The sequence below is a fragment of the Acartia tonsa genome, chromosome 4 (genome assembly GCF_053477335.1).
Source record: "Acartia tonsa isolate MP-2025a chromosome 4, ASM5347733v1, whole genome shotgun sequence".
Taxonomy (NCBI): Eukaryota; Metazoa; Arthropoda; class Copepoda; order Calanoida; family Acartiidae; genus Acartia; species Acartia tonsa.
The window spans coordinates 28,348,470-28,372,372 of NC_137263.1; the positions used below are offsets into that span (position 1 = coordinate 28,348,470).

A 23,903-nucleotide genomic window follows, 5' to 3' on the forward strand; every position below is an offset into this window, starting at 1 on the left:
TATTTGTTAAATTTTGTTTCATGAATACCACAAAGGCACCTTAGAATGTAAAAGTGTTCTGTAAAGCCTTACTTTGTATGTTGTTAATCTCCGCGTGTAAAGTTGACAACCAGGAACATTGTATCCATAATTAGCACAGGGACAGAACTAAAATGTAGCAATCGTTATTTAAAAAAGTAAAGAATGTCTGTCCTTCTGTGTAACTGCCTGTCTGTAGCTTAAGTTATCGATAACTGCTAACCGATATAGTTCTTCTTTATTGTTCAGTGTCTTATATAATAAGGGAAGGTTTATAATTTTTTTTAAGCAAAACTTTTCTATAACTACTGGGTAGGTCCGTATGTCCGTCCATAACGGTTAGCTCTTTTTGTTATTTTAGGCATATTAGAATAGTCCTATAAATTTCAAACTTCAGTGTCTTATATAATAAGGGAAGGTTTATAATTTTTTTTAAGCAAAACTTTTCTATAACTACTGGGTAGGTCCGTATGTCCGTCCATAACGGTTAGCACTTTTTGTTATTTTAGGCATATTAGAATAGTCCTATAAATTTCAAACTTTGCATAAAGAATTCTATAACAGATAGGTACGAATTAGGAAGTGTAACAACTCTATAATCGTTACCAGAAAGTCCGTATGTCCATTTAAAACAAGTTGATTTTTAACTTTTTTGACAACATTTTTTTGTATGATATATTAATTAAAATAGATCAAACCTGGCTACAATTGAATCAAGACAAAAGTAAGTGCCGAGCTCTGGGACCTATGTATGGTGAAATTAGATTTAAAACCATGATGATTCCAGGTAAAACCAAAATATTTCAGCGGGATTTGAAAAATTCACTTTTCATCCCCTAGGAGTTACCGCATATATAATCATGACAAGAAAAGCAAAGATTATTTATTTAAAATTTTGAACAACTTTGCTTTTATAAAGTCTTTCATAAAACCTCTGTATATATGATTTTTTAAGGCGAAATTTCCGTGACCTTAGCAAAGCAACTGATAAAAATTGCCATTAATTAACTCCCTTCAGCTTCAGGAGTGGTTTTATGAAGAACTTTATAAAAGCAAACTTGTTCAAAATGTTGAATAAATAATCTTTGCTATTCTTGTCATGATTATGCAGTAACTCCTAGAGGATGAAAATTGAACTTGAAATTTTCAAATCTGATTTTCTCAAAAAGATCCCTCTTAAATATTTTGGTTTTACCTGGAATCATCATGGTTTTATGTATAATTTCACCATACATAGGTCCCAGAGCTCGGCAGGGAGTTGTTTTTAGGGATTAACATACAAAAGCAAGTTTGTAAAAATTTTTGGGGCGGGCATTTCTTTACTTATGCATTATCCGCCTCGGGCGAACCGTTTGGCTGATACGCGCCGCCAAAGGCGCGATTTTTGACGATTTTTCGAAAATTTTCGGTTTTTGCCCCTTTAGGGGGTGACGGAGTCGATTTAGCGACATGAACCTTTTCTTCAATAATGTTTAACTTTTTAAGGCTTACATTTCTATACTTATGTATCATTCACCTCCAGCGGACCGTCTGGCCGTTAATTGCCGCCGAAATCGCGATTTTTGGCGATTTTGCCGTTCGCGAGGTTTTAACGACCATTTTGGAGGGGAAGGAGTCATCCAATTAAGATAACTTTAAAGTACTTTTCGTTTGCAAATGAAATTAGCTACATTTCATGTGAAGTAAATTTTTTTGTGCGTCCAACCGGTTTTGTTCCAGTTGAAATTTAAAAAATGATAACTACTATTATTATTACACCACCCCCGGAAATGTAAGAAACAAGTTTGGATGAAATAATTTTTTTGGAGCCTGCGACTTTAAAATTCAAATTTACAAGGTATTAATAGTTGATAGTTAAATACAATTTCCTATAATATAAAGTAGTAAGGTTTTTTGGTCTGAAGCTTAAGATTTCACTAAACCCAGTGAGTTATTTAGTTCAAGAAGGCTTCACATAGGTCCCAGGATAGTTTTAGGCAATTTTTTCAATCTTCCAATGTAGTGCCTCTAGATGCTAGGGGCGCAACCACTAATATATTTACAAAATAATAATCATTACAGATTAATCAGATAATTAAAAGATAAATTAGAAATAAACTTACTAAGTAGTAAATATCAGTGATTGAAAAGTGGAATTAATTATCAAAATTACAATGTACTAACAATTACCTAGTGTTTAATTAGTTTTAAAATTACAAGAAAAAAATAATTATAATTAAAAAGTAATAAAAATTACCATAAGATATGTAATAGGTTATGTAATTCAATTGATAATTAAATAAAGTAATTTAGAAATGGTGATAATTATTACAATATAAAAAAAATTATAACAATATGAATAATCATTGATCAATTCCCAGCCAGAAAGTAGCGTCACTATCGCGCTACTATAGCGATCGATATCGTGTAGCAATCAAGCACGAGTTCTTACGATATCGCTAAATAGTCGTCCAATGCACATTGACGATATGTTACGATAAATGGTCGAAAAGGTACTTAGAGCTGCGCGATACACCTATGAAATCGTAAGGCTTGTAAGCGATATCGTGCCAAAATCGTGAATAAAAAGTACATTTAAAAAATATTTAACATCATGTAGTTTTGTTTGTAAATATTGTATGTAAGTAAGAGGTTGCATAAAGAATCCATTTCATACTGTGCATGCAGACAGATAAAGAGAGAGTGAGAGACAGAGAGAGACATAGTGTAAAGAGAAACCATTCTCTGTGCCCTTCTACTTAATGTATACTCTCAATGAACTTTGATAGAGTATTTTTATGTTTATCATACTGAATGGCAATGATTTAAGGAATATTAAGACACACATTTAAAAATGTTGCCATTTAGAAAAAAACTTTTTAAAAATACTTTTATTTGTAATATTAAACATAAACACATTATGACAATTTTAGTTATCAGTTTTATATTTATTTTGTTTGACAACAGAAAAAATGCAATATATTTTTTAAAATAATGGGAACTTCTAGCGGCCAATTTATAAACTATATTTCTCACAGAATGATGTTGATTATATGTTGTTTGTTTGTCTGTTTGTAAGTGTGTGTTGACACACACAAAATGCTATTGTTTACGATTTCTTAGGGAAATCGTGGTTGCCGCGATTTTTACTACAAAATCAAATTAATCCCTAGCGATTTTTTTTCAATTTTTGCTATAAAATCTTAAATAAGATTTTGGCGATAATATACTACATATCGGATGCGAGTTTCCTTACGATGTTTCTAGCTGGGTTTGTAATAGGATATCTATAATACAAAGTAGAACGATGTCTGTCTGTCTGTTTGTTTGTAGCGAAGGATCTTGCTAAATGCTGAACCGATCGGGTTCTCCTTTACAGGGTAGCTTCTTATAGGTCCCGGGAAGGTTTATAACTATTTTCTTGGGGGGTGGGACACCCCCACCCCTCCCCAAAAAAAAATATTTTTTTAAAACTAAAATTAAAATAGTGGGGTCCACTACTCCCCCCCCCCCCAAAAAAAAATCCCCCCCCACCCTTAAGAAATTTTTTTTAAAATTTTTCTTTTAAATCTAAAATACAAAAAATTGGTTTGATCAAACCTCTTGGGGCAAAGCCCCTAGAGGCTAGGGGCGAAATCGCTAGTATTATATAATTAATAATGATAAAATCATAAATAATAAGTAATACCTAATTAATAAAAAGATAATGATAATATGAGTTATTATTGATAGATTTAAAATGGGTTATGTAATATAATTTAAAGTAATTATTGATTGATTTGTAACCCAGCGGGAAAGTAGCGTCACTATCGCGCTACAATTGCGCATGAGTTCTTACGATATCGCTAAATAGTCATCCAATTCACATGGACGATATGCATACGATAAATGGTCGAAAAGGTCCTTACAGCTGTGCAATACACCTACAAAATCGTAAGCAATATCGTAAGATTCGCGCGCAATATTGTGTTATAATAGAGTATAACTCGTACATCAAAAAAAATTAACATCGTGTAGTTTAATGTAAGGACAAGGTCCCGTAATACAATCAATTTCATAGTAAACACAAATTGTACAATTCATACAGAGAGAGATAGAGTAAGGATCTCAGTCTCTATGTGTTCTCAATAATTAAAAGGGGTGATATTACTTCTGTTACCATTATTATTAGAATAGAGAGGAAGTTGAGTTATACTAAATATTGGTTATTTTAAGTACCATTAAGACATTTTTGTACTTTTACTGTTGTTTAAAATGAAAATGCTTTTAAAATTTTTTTTTTTTAATAATAGATCATTAACACATTATGATATTATGTCATACCAGTTTTGAATTTATTTGTTTTGATAACAAAAAAATTCAAATTGTCTACATATAGTAATGGGAATACCTAGCGGCAATTTTATAAACTATATTTATCACACAATGATTTTGATTATAAGTTGGTTGTGTGTCTGTTTGTAAGTGTTTGTTGACACAAACATAAAATGCGAGACACATATGATATCTTAGCCAAATCGAGGTTGTCACGTTTTTTACTACAAATTCGAATTAATCTCTAGCAATTTTTTAAAATAAAATTTTTAATACGACTTTGGCGATAAAATAGTATATATCGTACGTTTTCTTACGACAATTCTGGCTGGGTAATAGGCTATATATGATAATTAATTCTTATAATACTATAATGAATAATAATAAAATAATCATAATTATTATGTATAAATATGGTAAGATAATATAATTCATAATTATAGTGTTATAAGTAATAATAAGACAAGGATGACAACATCCATAAGTAGCGAAGCACAAAAAATCGTGGATGGAAATACGTAAAAGTAGATTTAAAGTGTATTTATCCCAAAAAAGTTTGAAAATTGGACCAAAAACACCAAATATATGGGGAAATATTTAAAACATATAAAAATAGCCAAAAACCTGATAAAAGGCAGTCTGACCGCCATGGTTGTTTTCTTTAAACGACAGGAAATTTAATTTTGATATCTATAACTGAAAAAATTTTGAAAATCGGACCATAAATACTGAAGATATGGAGAATAATGTGAAAAATACAAAAATAGCCTAAAACCTGCAAAAAGGCAGTCTGGCCGTCATGGATGTTTTCTTTAAACGACGGGAAATTTAATTCTCATATCTATAACTGAAAAAATTTTGAAAATTGGACCATAAACACTGAAAATATGGTGGAAATGTGAAAAATACAAAAATAGCCTAAAACCTGCAAAATGGCAGTGTGGCCGTCATGGTTGTTTTCTGTAAACGACAGGAAATTTAATTTTGATATCAATAACTGAAAAAATTTTGAAAATCGGACCATAAACACTGAAGATATGGAGAAAAATGTGAAACATACAAAAATAGCCTAAAACCTGCTAAAAAGGGGTCTGACCGCCCTTGATGTTTTATAGTTATTGTGCTCCTTAATAATGGGAATGTTGTCAAAAAATTTCAGCTGTCTATCTTTAATAGGAGCCGAGAAAATCACGTTTCCCCTATTCTGTCTTACACAGACGGACGGACGGACGGACATTTCGCTACTAATAATTTGGAGCCTGCGACTTAAAACAATATTTTATCCAAACTTGTTTCTTGCAGGGGTAAAAACATTTCAGGGGGTTGGGACAAAAACCGAATTTTTTTGAAAAATCGCGCCTTTTGCGGCTCGTATCGTCCAAACAATTCGTTCGAGGCGGATAATGCATCAGTAAAGAAATGTCCGCCCCAAAAATTTGTACAAACTTGCTTTTGTATGTCAATCCCGAAAAACAACTCCCTGCCTTAATTTTGGCCGAAAAACTGAAAATCGCTACGTTTAACGGTTTATAACCATCAAGTCCGGCCTTTAGTCGGCCGCCTGTTAAAAGCTTTCTGTCCAGCCGACAAGCCTTACTGACATATCCCTGGAACCGCCAGGGAATGTAGAAATTTGGTTGAGAAAAACATTTAGACCCTCTCATTGTAATTTTGTTGGATATGGCGTGTTTTAAAGACCATAGTCAACCTAAATTCTGAAATGTATGTATAAATCCGTCAAATTTTTAGAATTTATCAACATTTTTTAAATTGACTATAATTGTCAATTTTCAACCTTTTTTCACATTTTAAGTTGCTAAAATTATCTTCATTACCTAAGGTTTTTGATTTTTGAAAAATTATTAATGAAAAATGGAATTTAAAGCATATTTTTTTTTTAAATTTTAGATTAAATTTTGATTTAAAAAAATTTTTTTTTGGGGGGGGGCCGGAAACCGGTCAAAAGACCGGATTTTAAATTTTTTTTTTAACTCTAGGGGTCATATCCAGTGCTGAGAAATTCAGATCAGACCTTAAAGCAAAAATCAATATTGGGCCGTACCCAGGAGGGGGCTTGATTTACAGATACCCCCTAAAAACCGGTTTGTTTTTATAAAAATCACGGCCGGTTTTGGCCGGATCCGGTTCAAATTTTGCATGGAGTCATCCTTTGGTATTCCATACAGTTGATACTTGACACGGCAAGATCGCAGAAAAGTGTGGTATATCTAGGCGGGGGGGGGGGGGGGGGGGGTGTTTAATTCAAGTTCTAAAAATTTCATTATAAAACTTGGCACGAGTAACTTAAGCAAAAAGTTGGAAAAGTCATGGCGGCTCAGCCGTTTTTGGGCTATTTTTATGGCAAATCTATCATTATCTTTTTAGTAGCGAAGCTACTTTATAATTCACTGTTTATAACTGTTACAGTCAGTCCGTAACGCTATGGGGGAAACGTGATTTTCTCGGCACCTATACAAGATAGACAGCTGAAATTTTTAGTGGAGATTCCTATGACATATGCCCATCTGGACTATACATTGTTTTGTCCATTTGTCTGTTATTAGGAGTGCTAGATAAATTCATAGATTTTCAAGTTTTTGTAATTTTCTCAATTCCTATTCAAGATAGTAGGGTGAAACTTTTAGAGATTAATTTGTTTTGCTAGATCGATTCCTAGATTTTTAGGTTTTTGTGATTTCTCTATTCCTATTCAGGATTGACGGCTGAAATTGAAATCAGGGATTGAATATGATTATATTCTGCATATTTCCATCAAGTTTCATCAAGATTTGTCTATTAATTCCGGTGCTAGATTGATTCACTGCTCACGGCTGGACCCTCAGATGTCAAAACTTTATTTTAGTGTTTGGCCAAAATGACTTAGCAATTGTATCTGTAAGTACGTCTAATAACACCCTTTGCTATTTTTAAAATCCTAGAAAATTTTTTTTGCAAGAAAATTGCATAAATTCGCAACCTTTTTTAGAACCACTACATAACTCGAGTTTTAAAACTTTTTATATAAAATCCTTTTTACAAAAAATATCAATAATTACTTAAAATTAAACCTGAAAAAAAAAAATCTCATTACACGTGTTAATTTGCATGTTTTAGGCCTTTTTTTGAGGAAAGTATAACTTCCACATTTTTGACAATAATATATTTTTTTAACATTTCAAAGTAAAATATAATAAAACTTAAACGATTTTTCTTGAATTATCAGTTGAAAATTTCATCAAACATGCAATTTAAGTGATGAAAATTTAATAAAATCATTTTTTGAATGTTTAGAATTACCAATTTTCTACATTTAAAACAAAATGTTAACAAAATTTAAAAACATTCTAATATATAACTTTAAAAATCAATAACATTTTATAAAATGATGTTTTAAAAAAAAAATCATTAAAAGGTATTAAAATGCATTTTAAGTTGCTTAAAATTAAAACGAGAATATCTTTTTACACTTTATTCTTGGTAATAGAGATTAATCGTCATTTGCTGAAAATGAAACATTTGATAAACTAATTGAATCTTTTTGTGACCATGTTTAAACTTTTTAATTTTTACACTAAGGTGTTTTTTAATGAAAATCTTTGTTGAATTCTCTTTTGCGACAAAAAAAGAAAGGGAATTTTTTACTATTTCTAGGTTATCTTATGTAATTTAAACTATATAATATGAAATAATTTTTAATTGTCTTTCTTTTGAGCCACAAAACACTGTAAAATGTAACATATATGCAAAAATAACAATTTTTTTAATGAATATTATAATATCCTTATATGACATTGCGTCAGAGCTTATTCTTTAGATCATATGTTCATGAAAAGTAGTCATAAACTTGGAGGGTTGCGCTATTTATTAGAATATTAAATAAACTTGAATGGTAAAAATATTAGCATAGCCTTTGTCAATTCAAATGCTTTAGGTATATTATTCGGAAAGTTAGTTAAAAAAGAGAGAATTTGCTGTGTATACTGTTGAAAGACTTTCAAAAATGTAAATTACAAAGCAATCCTAAAAGATCGGGTCGTAGGCGAGTCTTAGTCGGGGGTTTTCTGATAGCAAATATTGCGTTATTGGTATACAATGTAAAAAAAAAACATTTTAAAGAAATTCTTTAAATAAAACCCAACGTGTATTGGCAGTACAAACATCTTAATGCTAGCAGACATATGTTTATCAACATTTGCAGAAAACTATTTCCACAAGAAAAATTATTCAGGTTTCTACTTCACAATTTTAAATATTTCTTTCTGATAAAATGTTTTACATATATATCGTATAATCATTTACCAAAAAAAATATTTTGATAATTTAGATTTCAGAGAAGATTAATCCTTTCAAAAAACTAAGACGACATTTTGCATATTCTGTCATGACATTTTGGAAAAAAATATAAAAAACCAAAATTTAGTATGAAAACTATTTTCATCGATTTTTCTGAAGGTATTATCGTATTCTGTGGCTTTGTTATTATCATTTACTTATATCGAAAGTGCCAAACATTGTACCCTAACTTATTCATTTAATAAAAAACTAACCGTGTGCTCTATAGTAAATTTTTCCCGATATTCATTCAAAATTTTCTAGCTTCGCTACTTATAGATGTTGTCATCCTTGTTTTTACTATAAATTGAGAAAGTTTTTATAGATAATTACTTTTTTATTTTAGGGTAAAATTCTCAGCTTTTGCTTCATAAATAAGCACACTCCAACTTGGACAAGTACAACCAGTTTATCTCCATGGTATACCTACAAAACTGCTTAAATCTGCCAGAAGGTACGGAATTTCTTGACCTCCAAAGCATAATTGGCCATAACACTTTTAACGGCAGATCTCTTGTCGACAGCGTCCACCTGACAATCAATCTAAACAAATCCTGTGCCAATTTTTTTTTCTGGGAGCCCTTCAAATAAAACCACGAGCCAGAAAAGAGAGAGCTAAGGCTGAGCTGAAATTTACAGCCTTCCTAGAGACCAAGGGACTGCTCACAGCCAACTCTGGCTCTCTCATCGTCATGCAATGGACAAAGCAATTAAACTCATTATGTAGTTAAGATTTTATTTTAAATTTTCTTAACTCAATTGCTTCATGTGATCCATTCTTTTTATCCTGTGACCATTTTTTTGGTCTTATCTTTTATACCTATCAATAGACAACTTTCCATAATTAAGAAGCACAATTAATTATAAAACATTCAAGGCGTTAGGACCGCTTTTCAGCAGGTTTTTGGCTATTTTTATATTTTCCACATTTTCCCCCATATCTTTGGTGTCTATGGTCCGATTTTCAAAATTTTTTCAGTTACAGATATCAAAATTAAATTTCCAGTCGTTTGAAGAAAACAGTAATGACAGTCAGACAGCCTTTTTGCAGGTTTTGGCTATTTTTATATTTTTCACAGTTTTTCATTAAAATTAAATTTCCTGGCACTTTAAGAAAAGAAACAATGGCGATCAGACTGCCTTTTAGCAGGTTTTGGGCTATTTTATATGTTTTACATACTTCCCCACATCTTTGGTATTTTTGGTCCGATTTCCAAACTTTTTTACGATGACAGTATAATAATATTTTTTCCCATTGTTATGCGCATCTAGCATGTAATTTACTTTAACTGTCGTTATCATACAAAATAAAACAAGAATTCGTGTTTATTTTTACCAATAAATCTTTTTTTGATTTAAATAAATAAACTTTAAATCCACGATTTTTTGTGCTTCGCTACATATGGATGTTGTCATCCTTGTTGATATACATTTCAAAAAAGGTTAAAAACAGTTTAATAATGATTAAGCCAGGCTATCCTTACAGGCAGACAGACAGAAGAGTAACTTCATTATTAGAAATTAAAGATATTTAATTCGTCTTTATATTTGATAGGCAGAATATACTAGACTTTGAAGGACAAACTATAGATTGTCATTGTAGAGTAACTTAGCCTTTAATATTAATATTAAAAATTATATTGCCAACATGAAAAAAATATTTCCAGTAAAGCGAAAACTTCTAGGTAATAAAATAAAATTTTACATTGCATTGCATTAAGTTGAATTAAGAGTAGAGTAGCTTTTATGGTACGAATTTGTAGGTGGATTTAAAGGGACTGTGAAGGAAAAAATTTGTCATCAAATTATCAAACCTTAAAGGGCGAATATAGGTTGGATATGATATGAGCTTATATGAAAGGTGCCATTACATACTTTTAGAATATCTATGCCAAATTTAAAAATTCAAAAAAATCCTTAAGTAGAATTTTCAATTTTCTGGTTTGCTTCAACATATAAGAAATGAGATTGCCAACAAAATCGTTTATTTTAGCCCTTTACAAGACTTTTTTTGACTATTTTTCTTATGTTCATTTACTTAATACATTTGCATGCATCTTTTAAGATCATAAAAATATTAATTCGGTTAATTTTATATGTAAATAATCAAATAACAAAAAATCGTCAAGAGGTGTGACGTCATAGACACGTCACACATTCCACCGCGTAAAAACTTGGATAAATATTCATTACTAAACGTATTTTTAATGCAATTATTTACCCCTGTGCGTATATGTCAGCTGATTTCAATAACAAACAAACCATAGCGACTCTCTGTAACGTAGTATTTCATAACAACTGGTTGCGGCAGGATATTCAACAGTTATTTTGAAAATTATTTATTCTTTATTATTGTATATTGTATTGTAAATATACTGCTGTTATGCTTTCATTATTTCGTTTGGAATAATAGCCTTGTTTTTATTAACTTCATATTTCTATTTACCTCATTTTGAAGTTGCAATTAATTTTACAGGTATTGTGGTGTAAGGAGCTTTACCACTTCAACATCCCCTTTTTCTTATTTGATTAACCTTCTCCCTGTCTAATTCATCTAATTTCTTGCTACTCCTCATACCCCCCCCCTCCCCCAATACCTTAGATATTTGTATCGTCGTTCTTGCACTTTTGATAATTTTGTTCTAATCTTATGCTTATACTTTTTAAAAGCGAAGCTTTTTTATAATTAGGGTCAGTCCGTCCGTCCATACGTCCGTACGTCCGTTACAGACAGATGGCTCTTTTCGTTAATTTAGGCATGTTAAAATTGTCATATCAATTTCAAACTTTACATGGAGATTCCTATAGTATTAAGGTACGATTTAGAAAGCATAGCAACTCTATAAGCATTACCAGAATGTCCGTACGTCCATTTTAAACATGTAGATTTTTTTTTACTTTTTTAACAACAAATTTTTATGTGATCTAATCATCCGATTGATCTGATTTTTGGTATATTGATTCCTGGGACAACAAAGTATAATGTTATAAGCGAAGCAACTCTATAATCAAGTCCTAAAATGTAAGTATGTCCATAATCATTAACCTCTATCAAGCAGTTTTTCAACAAATTTACTTACAATTTTGCTTCGAATCTAATACATTTATATTTATTGATTATTTAGTTCCGACACTATACAGGTGTAAATGTCCGTTTTTCCTACCGTTTCAGTGCTTCGCTTTTATGGATGTTGTCATCCTTGTTTCAGTATATTTTCCCAACTTAATATTTTTTCCAGCATTTTCATCCTCTTGTCAGTAAAACACCCACTGCTCGATTTTGGTTTAAAATGAACGACAAATGCTCTGCACGCCACTGAAAAGATGTTTACTTTAAATATTATTCAGATATTGAAGTTGGCTTAGACTTCGAAGTATTTAAAACTTAATTAAAGAATATTTTTTTTTAATTTCAGGTGAAAATGTTTCAAGTTGTTGAAGTCTAAAAAACCTTAAAAATAAAGTTCAACAATTTACATATAAATACAGGTAATAATAAGGGAGGATTTTTTTTAGTAGCGAAGCTACTCTATAATTCACTATGTTCGTCTAAGACATAATGGGGTAAATTTGATTTTCTCGGCTGCTAATGAAGATATACAGCTATTCCTATGTATGACAAAGGCACATCTAGTCATTTTTTTGCCTTTCTGTCTATTGGTCATGAATTATAAGGTTTTTTAAAGGTCTTGTGATTGATAGACAGCTGAAATTTTCAGTGAAGATTTATGACATGCAATTATAGTCTTTTCACAGACATAAACCTTATTTTTTAAAGATTTCATGATATTCTTTTGATTTTAATATATACTGTCCCTTTTTTTCTTGCTATGGTATAATTTTGGTGAACTTATTTTGTTATTAGTTGAAATCTTTTAATATGTTTGTCCTTCTCTACTTATGGATGTTTTCATACTTGTTTATTTTACTATTTCATTTAAAGATTTAGTTTCCATATTACAATATGTGCTTAACTTTTAAGTTTCGCCGGTTGAAAATATACCCTGGAAACAGTTTATTGTAATAAAAAAATAATTTTTTTTAAAGGTTACATGTCGATGCTGATGTATTTAAATACCACCTTTGCAAATTACCAAGAATATTAACTTGGAATAATATAATCTCAGGTATACTTCTTACTTTTAATAAGAGATGAATAAATTTCTCTGACTTTGACTGGCAGGATACCAATAACTAGCAAAACTGTGTAAATACACAACAGGATTATGTTATAGGACATATTTAAATTTTAGGACTTGATTGAAGAGATGCTTTGCTTTAAATATAGTACCTTTTTGTTCTAGCAATCATTGCTCTAAAATTAACCTAGGATTTTTTGTTATCAATATTAGATTTGCTATGTTTTAAAAAAGTTTAAAATCAATAGCACAATGTTAACCATCCTAAATTAGCAAAAATAGCTAGGTGTTACGTCCGAATGTACAATCAGATCATGTGTATAGTAAAGCCTCACTATAGAAAAACGTTACTTTCACTTCAATTTATGGAAGAAGGAAAAAAATATTTTTGCTTGTAATTTCAAGAATTAGAGATAATTTTGAAAATTAATTGGTGCTAATTTGACTCTTTAGTATGTGTGGGAGAGGTTGGACATATAGGAAGGTGAATCCACCCCTCTGACAATAAACTAACACCACCATGTTGCCTGTATTATACTTCACTCAATTTTGGTTTAAGGCGGGTATCAACCCCTTTAAAAAAAAACGTGCATTTTTTTATTATGAAGAATTTTATATTTTTCAGGAATACCATGAAGACAGACTATTTCTTGCAACAGTGTCACTGAAAGTTGAACTATAATTGGTAAAGAAGTTTACGAGATCCTAGCAGACAAACATACAGACACAGATCCTGTTACTTTTGTATAAAGATAAAAATAGTAAAATTAGGGTAGAAATTCTCACTCCACAGGTTTTTTTAAAAACAAAGCTTTTCTATAATTAGGGTTGGTCTGTCCGTCCGTGACGGATAGCTTTTTCGTTAATTTAGGCAAGTTATAATTGTCCTATCGATTTAAAATTTTGTATGGTTGATCCCTTTAGCCCTTAGGTAGAATTTAAAAAGCGTAGCAACTCTTTAATCGTTACCAGAATGTCCATAAGTCCATTTTCAACATGTTAATTTTTTCACTTTTTTAACAAAAAAATTTTATTTGACCTAATTAGTAATTATCCAATTGATCTGACTATTGGTTTACTGATTCCTTGGACAATAAAGTACAATATTATAAGCAAAGCAACTCTATAATCAAGTCCTTAAAATGTAAGTATGTCCTTAAACATTATCCTGCATCAAGCAATTTTTCAACAAAGGGGGGGGGGATGTGGTGACTCGTCACACGACATACCAGCAATTTTATTTTGGGTGCTAAGTTCCCTTAGTTTTAGAGATATTTGGGTAAAATCTTTTTGGTTGTGTCACTTATTACCCCAAGTTATGGTATCTTTAAAAAAAAAACGGCGGTCTGACCACCACTCCTGCCTTTCGCCGCCATTTTCCGCCACAACCCAAAAAAATTTTTTATGGCATTTCTTGCCAAATTAGGCAATTTGGAATCAATGTTATTTTTTTGGCGGTGGATAACGGCGGGATACCAAAACTTGGGGTAATTAGTGACACAACCAAAAAAATTTTACCCAATTCTCTAAACTAAGGGAGTAGCACCCAAAATAAAATTGCTGGTTTGTCGTGTGATGAGTCACCACACCCCCCCCCCCCTTTACTTATAATTTTGCTTCGACTCTTATCCATTTATATTTTAATTATTCAGTACTGACTCTCTACATGAGTCAATGACCTTTTGTTCTACGGTTTCAGAGCTTAGCTTTTATAGATGTTGTCATCCTTGTTCTTTCTATATTGAGAATTTTGCCACCACCCAACAACAGATTGCTGGGTTCAAGAATAAATATTCTCCGCAAAATTTTTGTTTCCTTCAAAAATGATTTATGGTGATTGACAAACCTGACCCTCCCCTTCTTTAAATGTGATGAATATGCATCTAGGGGCGAAGCAATTTGCCTTTTAGATTGTTATACTTTTATAATATTTTTGTCAAATTAAAACTTTAGTACACATGATATTTGTTATTGTTATGTTATGGTATTAAATTAACTAATAAATGCTAAACATTTTAAAACTTTTGTAGTTGGTGTGTCTTATTTTACTTAAAGGGAGGAAGTGTTCTTCGTAATAGCGTAGCTACTCTAAAATTTGAAATGTCAGTCTGTCCATATGAAAGTTTTTTTAGAAAACGTGATTTTTCGGCTCCTGCTTAAAGATAGACTGCTGAAAATTCTCATTTCTGTTAACATTCCTATCATAAAGGAACATAACTAACTAATACATCCATTACGGTAGGACTGCTTTTTTATTTGCTGTGTCTCCCACCTGATACAGTACAGCAGTGAGAACTATTTTAACATCTTTAATTCGATATTCAAACCTATCACCTTATTAAAAATTATCATTTTTGATATCTTAAATAAGGGGGGGGGGGAAGTTTTGACACATTTGCGTAAACCTGGCACCTAGGCTTTATCTTTGAACTGAGAGGATAGGTTATTAGTGATAAAATCATTCTTATATGATGAATTTCACGAAGTTTTAAGATTTTTTGGATAGGCCTCCAGGTTCCGGAGCTCTAGACCTCCAGGTGGTCTCTGTACAGGTAAAAAAGAAAAAAAAAAAAATTTTTTTAAGTTACAGGTCAACTTATAAAACAAAATATCCATCTTTTTTAATATTATTCACATATTAGAAGAAAAAAGATGTATATTTTGTTTTATAAGTTGATTTGTATCTTTAACAAATTTTTTTTTCATTTTTACCTGTACAGAGACCACCTGGAGGCCTGGAGCTCCAAAAAATCTTAAAACTTCGTGAAATTCATCATATAAGAATGATTTTATCATTAATACTCTATCCTCTCAGTCCAAAGATAAAGCCTAGGTGCCAGGTTTACACAAATGTGTCAAAAGTCCCCCCCCCCCCCCCCCTTGAACATGCTTGTTCATATCAATCAACCGAAAAATTTACATTTTTCTCCTTAAATTGGCCATGGGTGTTTGTTATGCTTGATTTCGCCAAAGATTGTTGTAAAAGTAAACGAATATAAGGGAAGGGAGAGTTTCAGAGGTAAAACTTAATCCTTATAATAAAGTAACAGGATGTTTGTATGTTATTAGATGTTGTACCGAAGGTTCTCGCTAACCGCTGAACTGATCGGGTTCTCCTTAACAGGGTAGATTCTCATATGTCCAGGGAAAGTTTATAACTATTTTCGGGGAGGGTACCACCACCCTCCCTAGAGAAATTAAATTTTTTTTTAAATTTCTCGATTTTAGAAAGAGAGTTCAACGAAAAATAAACGTCAAACGCAAAATAGCCATATTTTAAATATAAAAAAAACATTTAAAGTGCCGCTAGTTTTAGATAAAGCACCACTTTTTCTTTACATGTTTGTTTCTCATTCCTATACATGCACTTACAGGTCTACACAAAAAGCCTCTCAATTTTAATATCTGAAACTATAAAATGAAATAAAGAATAAAGCTTATATTAAAGGGGTAGTTCCATGAAGTGCAATGAAGTGTGAAACATTGTGAAAATTAATGCTTAGAGTATTTAATAAAAGATTACTTAAGAACATCAATCACACTAATTAAATGCAAAGCTACTCCATATTACTTTTACTGATTTTCATTTTCTTTGTCCATATGTCTGTCCAAGATTTTCAATAATAAAGCTTTTCTCTTTTAGAATGTGAATCTCATTTGTGTACAGTCCCCTTTTCTATCAAAGGAATTTGTTACAGATGGACCAACCGGCTTAAAATAGATGAGCCTCAATTAGGAAAAAAACATTAATGTTATGTTGCTTGAAAATGATAAATACGTTATATACCTAAAAACTACATTTTATTATTAATTGTGAGACCAACTTTACTTGGTCATGTGTTCAAATTGGTTTCACCCAAGAATCTCTGTAAATTTAAATCAGACCTTTTGGTTATTACAAACAGACCCTCTTTTTTACTAATTAGGGAAGGTGGTCAAGACATAATTTAAGGGAAAGGAACACTTTTTATCATAGTGTGGTTGTTTCTTCTTGATACATTCTGGACTGGTTTTTAGAATAATGATCAAGGTATAATGCTGTAAACAAAGTTTTTGTATAATCAAAACACGCAACTGTTGCGTAACATGTGTTGCATTCGCTTGTTGTCAGGAAGGTGATAGGTTTGAATCTCAGCCGGACACCATGTCATAACTAAAGACGTAAAAATGGTTCCTACTGGTGCTATGTCAGGTGTGCAACATAAATAGTTAGAGAATGGGGAATGTCTTGCCCAAAACAGGCGCAACTCATTACCATGCACTAAATACTTCTCAAAGGTCGTGCAATAAAAGGGTTGGTTGTCTGTAGGACGTTTGGCCTAATCATGCACTTCAGTAGCAAGATTTGGTTCAGAGATACTGGTTTCTGTCTAATATCAGTGAAACTAAAAGAAAAGGTGGACTTTCATACCATTAGTAATAGAGTAGACACATATAAATAGAGCAAGCTTAGTATTATATTATTATTTTATTGCAAATACATATTTATAATTGTTTAATGCAGATTGAATATAATGATGTATGAAGAGACTAGAGATGGCAAGGATTGGCTAACGTAACGTCACAGCTTGTCTTCGCAACATCTCAATCTAAACAAAATAAATGTAATGGCAGTGGTGCATTTTACAGTAAAATGGTCCTGGGATCGATTATATCAACAGAAAAATATTTATACTTTCAAAGCTACTCGCTGATTCTTAGAGGCCTTAAATAACTAATAACTATGGGCGGGCCTTTGGAACAATGCATTGAAAATGCAAAAGATTTTATGTTTTTTTCTTTATATTACTATCCACGGAAAGCTGTCTTTTAACCCAACAAAAGTCGGACCTCTTACCCCTGTTTGGTTAAGAATTTTGGACCGGATTCGGATTCTTGTAAGAATCTGTCCAAAAATAGAACAGATTCCCCGCGGATTCCGGATTCTTATTTTTTGACGGTTTCCAGATTCCAGATTCTAGCAATATTTTAATAGTTATTTCTTTCAGCGTATTATAAACGGCTTTCCGCGGATATAGAATGCACCTCGGGGCTAAAAAAAAAAACTTGTTTTAATCTTATAATTGTACATTTTTATATTCGTAGAAAGCTGGATACAATACAATGATAGACATAGTTTTTTTCGTATGGATGAGAACCGGTTCCTATCCACCGGATTCAAATGAATACGAGAATAGTTATTTCTTTCATCATCGCATTATAAACGGCTTTCCGCGGATATAGAATGTACAATTATAAGATTTAAACCAGTTTTTTAGCCCCGAGGTGCCGAAGGCACGGTCTAAAAAAACTGGTTCTAATCTTATGATTGTACATTTATATATTCGTAGAAAGCTGGATATAATACGATGCTAGACATAGTTTTTTCGTATGGATGAGAACTGGTTCCTATCCACCGGATTCGAATGAATACGAGAAAAGACTTTAAAAAAATAAATTAAGGGATTAAATTATACCGGGTACTGGGTAGAATCTAAAGCTGCGTTTTTTCATTGTCTCATCCACTGTACATACCTTGACAAGGATGACATGGATCCATGGTAACCATTCTTCTCAATTTCCAGCACCTGCATGGCGAGCTTCAGCACAGACTTGTCTTTCCAATGAACCTCCTCTTACATCATTACAATCTTCCTGATAATAAGGGTGATTAGGTCCATAAGAAGCGCAGCAATAATAAGGATGAAATTTTATAGCAGATGTACAGTAGTCATAGAAAATAAAGACATTTTAAAAATTTTGGTATTCCCCCTCCACCCCACCCACTCCACCCCGAGAACGAAAATTTAAAAAAAAATAGGTTAGGTTATAGGGTAGGAGGCTACATAAAATAGTTTTTAATCTTTAATAATTGTACCTTTTAAAATTCGTACCAAGATGTTTATAATACGATGCTATAAACAACTATTATCCCATCTTATTATAAACAGCTTTCTGCGGATATACAAATGAAAAATCATTTGGTTAAAACAAGTTATGTTAGCCCAGAGGGGCCAATGATCTTTATTTTAATATTCGTGGAAAGTTTTTTGGATGATATCGTTTCGAAGCCATACTGGAAATTATATAAATTAGCGAAGCAAAAAATTATAAAATTACTACAGAAGTTTAACTCTCATCCCCCGAATTTAAAATTAAAAATGGTTGGTAATGCCCCCCCCCCCCCACCTATTTTTTTTATATTTTTGCTTATAAATAAAAACCGCTAAAAATCGCACGTACCTTTGTAGTTTTTTCTTAATTTTTCCTTACAGTTGTCGCAATAAATATTTTGCTAGCACTTACGTAAACAATAAAATTCTAATTCGGCTTTCAGAGTCAGACACATATAAACACAAACACACACATCATACATTTTGCGTTGAACTTGGAAGGAAAGGAATTCATTGATTTAAAAATGTAAATAAAAAACATATGTTAATTGTTTTTGTCTGCTGAAAATTACCAATGACGTAATTCTTTAAAATGCGTATTTGAAGACATTAAATCTTAAATTTTCTCCTGTCAAGACTTTTTTTTTTAAATCAGTATTATTTTTGAATATTCTTGTTGGGGAATATTGTCTAGAAAGAAATTGAACACAACCCATCGCCAAATCCTTTTGTCTTTATTGGGACGAGAATTTAACATTAGTATTTAGATACAACATTCGCAGCATCCTGGTGTGATGCAATGGTGTTTGGATTTCTTAGGGAACCACAATGGTTACGCGAAATGACGTGATTATATCCATGAATCGGCCCGGTTTTTGGCTATATACGGACTTATACAGTTAAATATGTCAATATCTTTAAGTTATTTATAATCTATGGAATTGCACCTTTGATATAAGCTCATATCATATCGAACCTATATTCGCCCTTTAACCGCTGATTTTTACAATATCCAAGATTATAGGGAAAAAATTTCTAGAGTATATAAAGGTGCAATTAATTGTCTTTTTCTCCGTCTATAGATAAAACTAACCTTTTTGACATAGTTCTCTTTTTTCCCTAATAGTGTGTAACCTACTTTTAACATAATCATTGCCTGTAACTAATGTATAGTTACTTAGAAATTGATAAAATAAGCAATATTTTTTATTTAAAATCAATACAATAACAAAGCTAAAAACAGGTTTATTTATTAGTAACCAATTAACTTCAGTTGGCCCATCTCATGCCCACCTTTAATTATTTTTTATGTCTGTATAGGGATATATTTAAGTTTAAAGTTTTTGTTTACCAAGGTTCAAAAAAATAGATTTTTTCAATAATCACTCAACAGAATTTAAAAAGTACTGTTTCAAATTAAAGATCTTACTATTTTTATTCACAATGGCAATTTTTTCTTTTTTGTTGTGTTTTAGTACCTTAAAACCGATTTAATTTAATAAAAAAATTAAATTACTTCAAAAATATGAGGTCTTCAAAAAACACCGATTGCAAAATCTATGGACCATTTTACATCTACTTATTACTAAAAACACCAACTAGCTGTTTTAACCCATTAGTGACGAACCAGTTTTTATCGCCCGGTTACAGAAAATAAAAAAAAACGGTTCCCAGTTTCTTAATTGCATCATTCTCAGTATGAATCCCCCCTCTACTACCCTGGTTTTCATTTCCCCCTGGAGCAGCCAGTTTTGCTTACTTCCGTTTGCCGGTATAGCTCAACAAAATTTAAAAACCAAGAAAAACGAGGTGATTTCAAAATACCCCGCCTAACTTTTTGGTTTATGTAGTAAAGTTGCTGATTTTTTTTATCGTTTTTTTTCGTTCTATATAGCTCCAGCTCGGCGCGAGTAAAGATACCCGCCAGTTTTATCGCCCGGCTCGGCACGAGTAAAGATACCCGGCTCAACCTCTTTAACAATTAGATATTTTTTATCATTTATTATTCTCTTCAAATGTAAAAATTTCATTATATCCCAATGATAATACAATTGATAGATAGATAAATAAAAGGATGGATAGATAGATAGATAGATAGATAGACAGATCTATAGGGATAAGACAATGGACGATAAAATGATGTTGGTCCTCAATGATAATACAATAGATAGATAGATAAATAAAAGGATGGATAGATAGATAGATAGACAGATCTATAGGGATAAGACAATGGACGATAAAATTATGTTGGTCCTCAATGATAATACAATAGATAGATAGATAAATAAAAGGATGGATAGATAGATAGATAGACAGATCTATAGGGATAAGACAATGGACGATAAATTGATGTTGGTCCTCAATGATAATACAAATGATAGATAGATAATAGATAGAGAGATAGATAAATAAAAGAATGGATAAATAGATAGATAGACAGATCTATAGGGATAAGACAATGGACGATAAATTGATATAGATTCCCAATGATAATACAATTGATAGATAGATAAATAAAAGGTTGGATAGATAGATAGATAGACAGATCTATAGGGATAAGACTATGGACGATAAATTGATATAGATTCCCAATGATAATACAATTGATAGATAGATAAATAAAAGGATGGATAGATAGATAGATAGACAGATCTATAGGGATAAGACTATGGACGATAAATTGATATAGATTCCCAATGATAATACAATTGATAGATAGATAAATAAAAGGATGGATAGATAGATAGATAGACAGATCTATAGGGATAAGACAATGGACGATAAATTGATGTTGGTCCTCAATGATAATACAATAGATAGATGGATAAATAAAAGGATGGATAGATAGATAGATAGACAGATCTATAGGGATAAGACAATGGACGATAAATTGATATAGATTCACAATGATAATACAATTGATAGATAGATAAATAAAAGGTTGGATAGATAGATAGATAGACAGATCTATAGGGATAAGACAATGGATGATAAATTGATGTTGGTCCTCAATGATAATACAATAGATAGATAGTTAGTTACATTTTTTTAGTAGCAAAGCTACTCTATAATTCACTTTGTCCGTCCGTCCGTCAGTCAGTCCGTCAGTCAGTCCGTAACGCTATGGGGGAAATGGGATTTACTCAGCTCCTAGAAATGATAGAATGCTGAAATTTTTTGACAACATTCCCATCATTAAGGAGCACAATTGACTATAAAACATCATTGGAGTTCGGACCGATTTTTAGCAGGTTTTAGGCTATTTTTATATTCTTCACATTTTTCTCCATATCTTCAGTGTTTATGGTCCGATTTTCAAAATTTTTTCAGTTACAGATATCAAAATTAAATTTCCCGTCGTTTAAAGGAACAACCATGAAGGCCAGACTGCCTTTTTAGCAGGTTTTAGGCTATTTTTATATTTTTCACATTTTTCTCCATATCTTTAGTGTTTATGGTCCGATTTTCAAAATTTTTTCAGTTATAGATATCAAAATTAAATTTCCCGTCTTTTAAAGAAAACAATCTTGACGGCCAGACTGCCTCTTTAGCAGGTTTTAGGCTGTTTTTTTATATATTTAACATTTTTCTCCATATCTTCAGTGTTTATAGTCCGATTTTCAAAATTTTTCAGTTATAGATATCAAAATTAAATTTCCCGTCTTTTAAACAAAATAACCATGACGGCCAGACTGCCTTTTTGGCAGGTTTTAGGCTATTTTTATATTTTTAACACTTTTTTCCATATCTTCAGTGTATATGGTCCGATTTTCCAAATTTTTTAAGTTAAGGATTTAAAAATTAATTTTTTTGTCGTTTTAATAAAACAACCATGACGGCCAGACTGCCTTTTATCAGGTTTTTGGCTATTTTTATATGTTTTACATATTTCCCCATATCTTTGTTTATTTTGATGCAATTTTCAAACTTATATGGGATATCAGTATCAAAATAATTTTTCCCATTGTTATGAGCATCTTAAATATAATTTACTTTGACAATCGTCATCATGCAAAATAAAACAAGGTTCCATGTTTATTTTATTCAATAAATCTATTCTTGATTTTAGTAAAAACCTTTTAAATCTACCTATACGTATTCCCATCGACGATTTTTTATGCTTCGCTACTTATGGATGTTGTCATCCTTGTTTATATATTTGTCAATTACTGATAGTAATAGAATAGTTGCTACTCTATAATTCACTTTGGACGTTCAAAAATTACATTATCAATATCCCTCCCATTATTATTAATACAGTTATTATCAGAAAGTTTTAAAACTCCTAGCAAATGGGCTTTTTAACCGAAAAGGTTGGCACCTATAGCCTAAACACTAAATGTGATATAAATCGTTTCGTATCTTACTTGTAGCTCTATAAATTACATGAGGTTATGTAGTTTTCAATTACGGATTGTATCATAGTATTAGCTACTCTACAACTCACTTTGGATGTTCAAAATTTACATTTTTAATTTTTGGGCCAAAAAACCGGTTATTTAATAAAAAAAACGGGTTTTAATACCGGAGGAAACCGCCGGGCGGGTTTCTTTACTCGCGCCGAACCGGGTTTATTTGCAACTTTCCTGTGGACGCCACTAGAGCAAAAAAAAATTGGAATAAAGCTTCCCTAAAATTTTCAGCTTGATACGTCCATAAAAGTGGCGCTCGGCACGAATGGGTTAAATAAAAATCAAAAAAGTTAGGACACCTTCTTTTTAAATAATAAAAGTGCAATATTTCTTTATAAACAGTCTGATAAAAGTGTAATCTAAATCTTCTAAGTAGGTTATTTATTGTTCGACACAAAAAAAAAGGATATTATCATTTTAAACAAGGATGACAACATCCATAAGTAGCGAAGCACAAAAAATCGTAGATGGGAATACGTACAGGTAGATTTAAAAGGTTTTTACTAAATTCAAGAATAGATTTATTGGATAAAATAAATATGAAACCTTGTTTTATTTTGAATGATGACGATGGTCAAAGTAAATTATATTAAAGATGCTCATAACAATGGAAAAAATTATTTTGATACTGATATCCCATAAAAGTTTGAAAATTGGATCAAAATAAACAAAGATCTTGGGAAATATGTAAAACATATAAAAATAGCCAAAAACCTGATAAAAGGCAGTCTGGCCGCCATGGTTGTTTTCTTAAAACGACAAAAAATTTAATTTTTAAATCCTTAAAATCTTTAAAAATTTGGAAAATCGGACCATATACACTGAATATATGGAAA

The 23,903-nt window shown here is 31.4% G+C and overlaps 2 long non-coding RNA genes across 2 annotated transcripts; one reads left to right on the forward strand and one right to left on the reverse strand.

Moving 5' to 3' along the window:
- Positions 1-12,057: 12,057 nt before the first annotated feature.
- LOC145316658 (uncharacterized) lies at positions 12,058-14,803 on the forward strand. The gene is made up of 3 exons (XR_013878641.1): positions 12,058-12,132; positions 12,691-12,770; positions 13,408-14,803. It is a non-coding gene; the product is annotated as an uncharacterized LOC145316658 (long non-coding RNA).
- Positions 14,804-17,221: 2,418 nt separating this feature from the next.
- Positions 17,222-18,416, reverse strand: LOC145316659 (uncharacterized). Its single transcript, XR_013878642.1, has 2 exons — positions 18,297-18,416; positions 17,222-17,371 (listed from the first exon to the last, which is right to left on the reverse strand). It is a non-coding gene; the product is annotated as an uncharacterized LOC145316659 (long non-coding RNA).
- Positions 18,417-23,903: the final 5,487 nt, after the last annotated feature.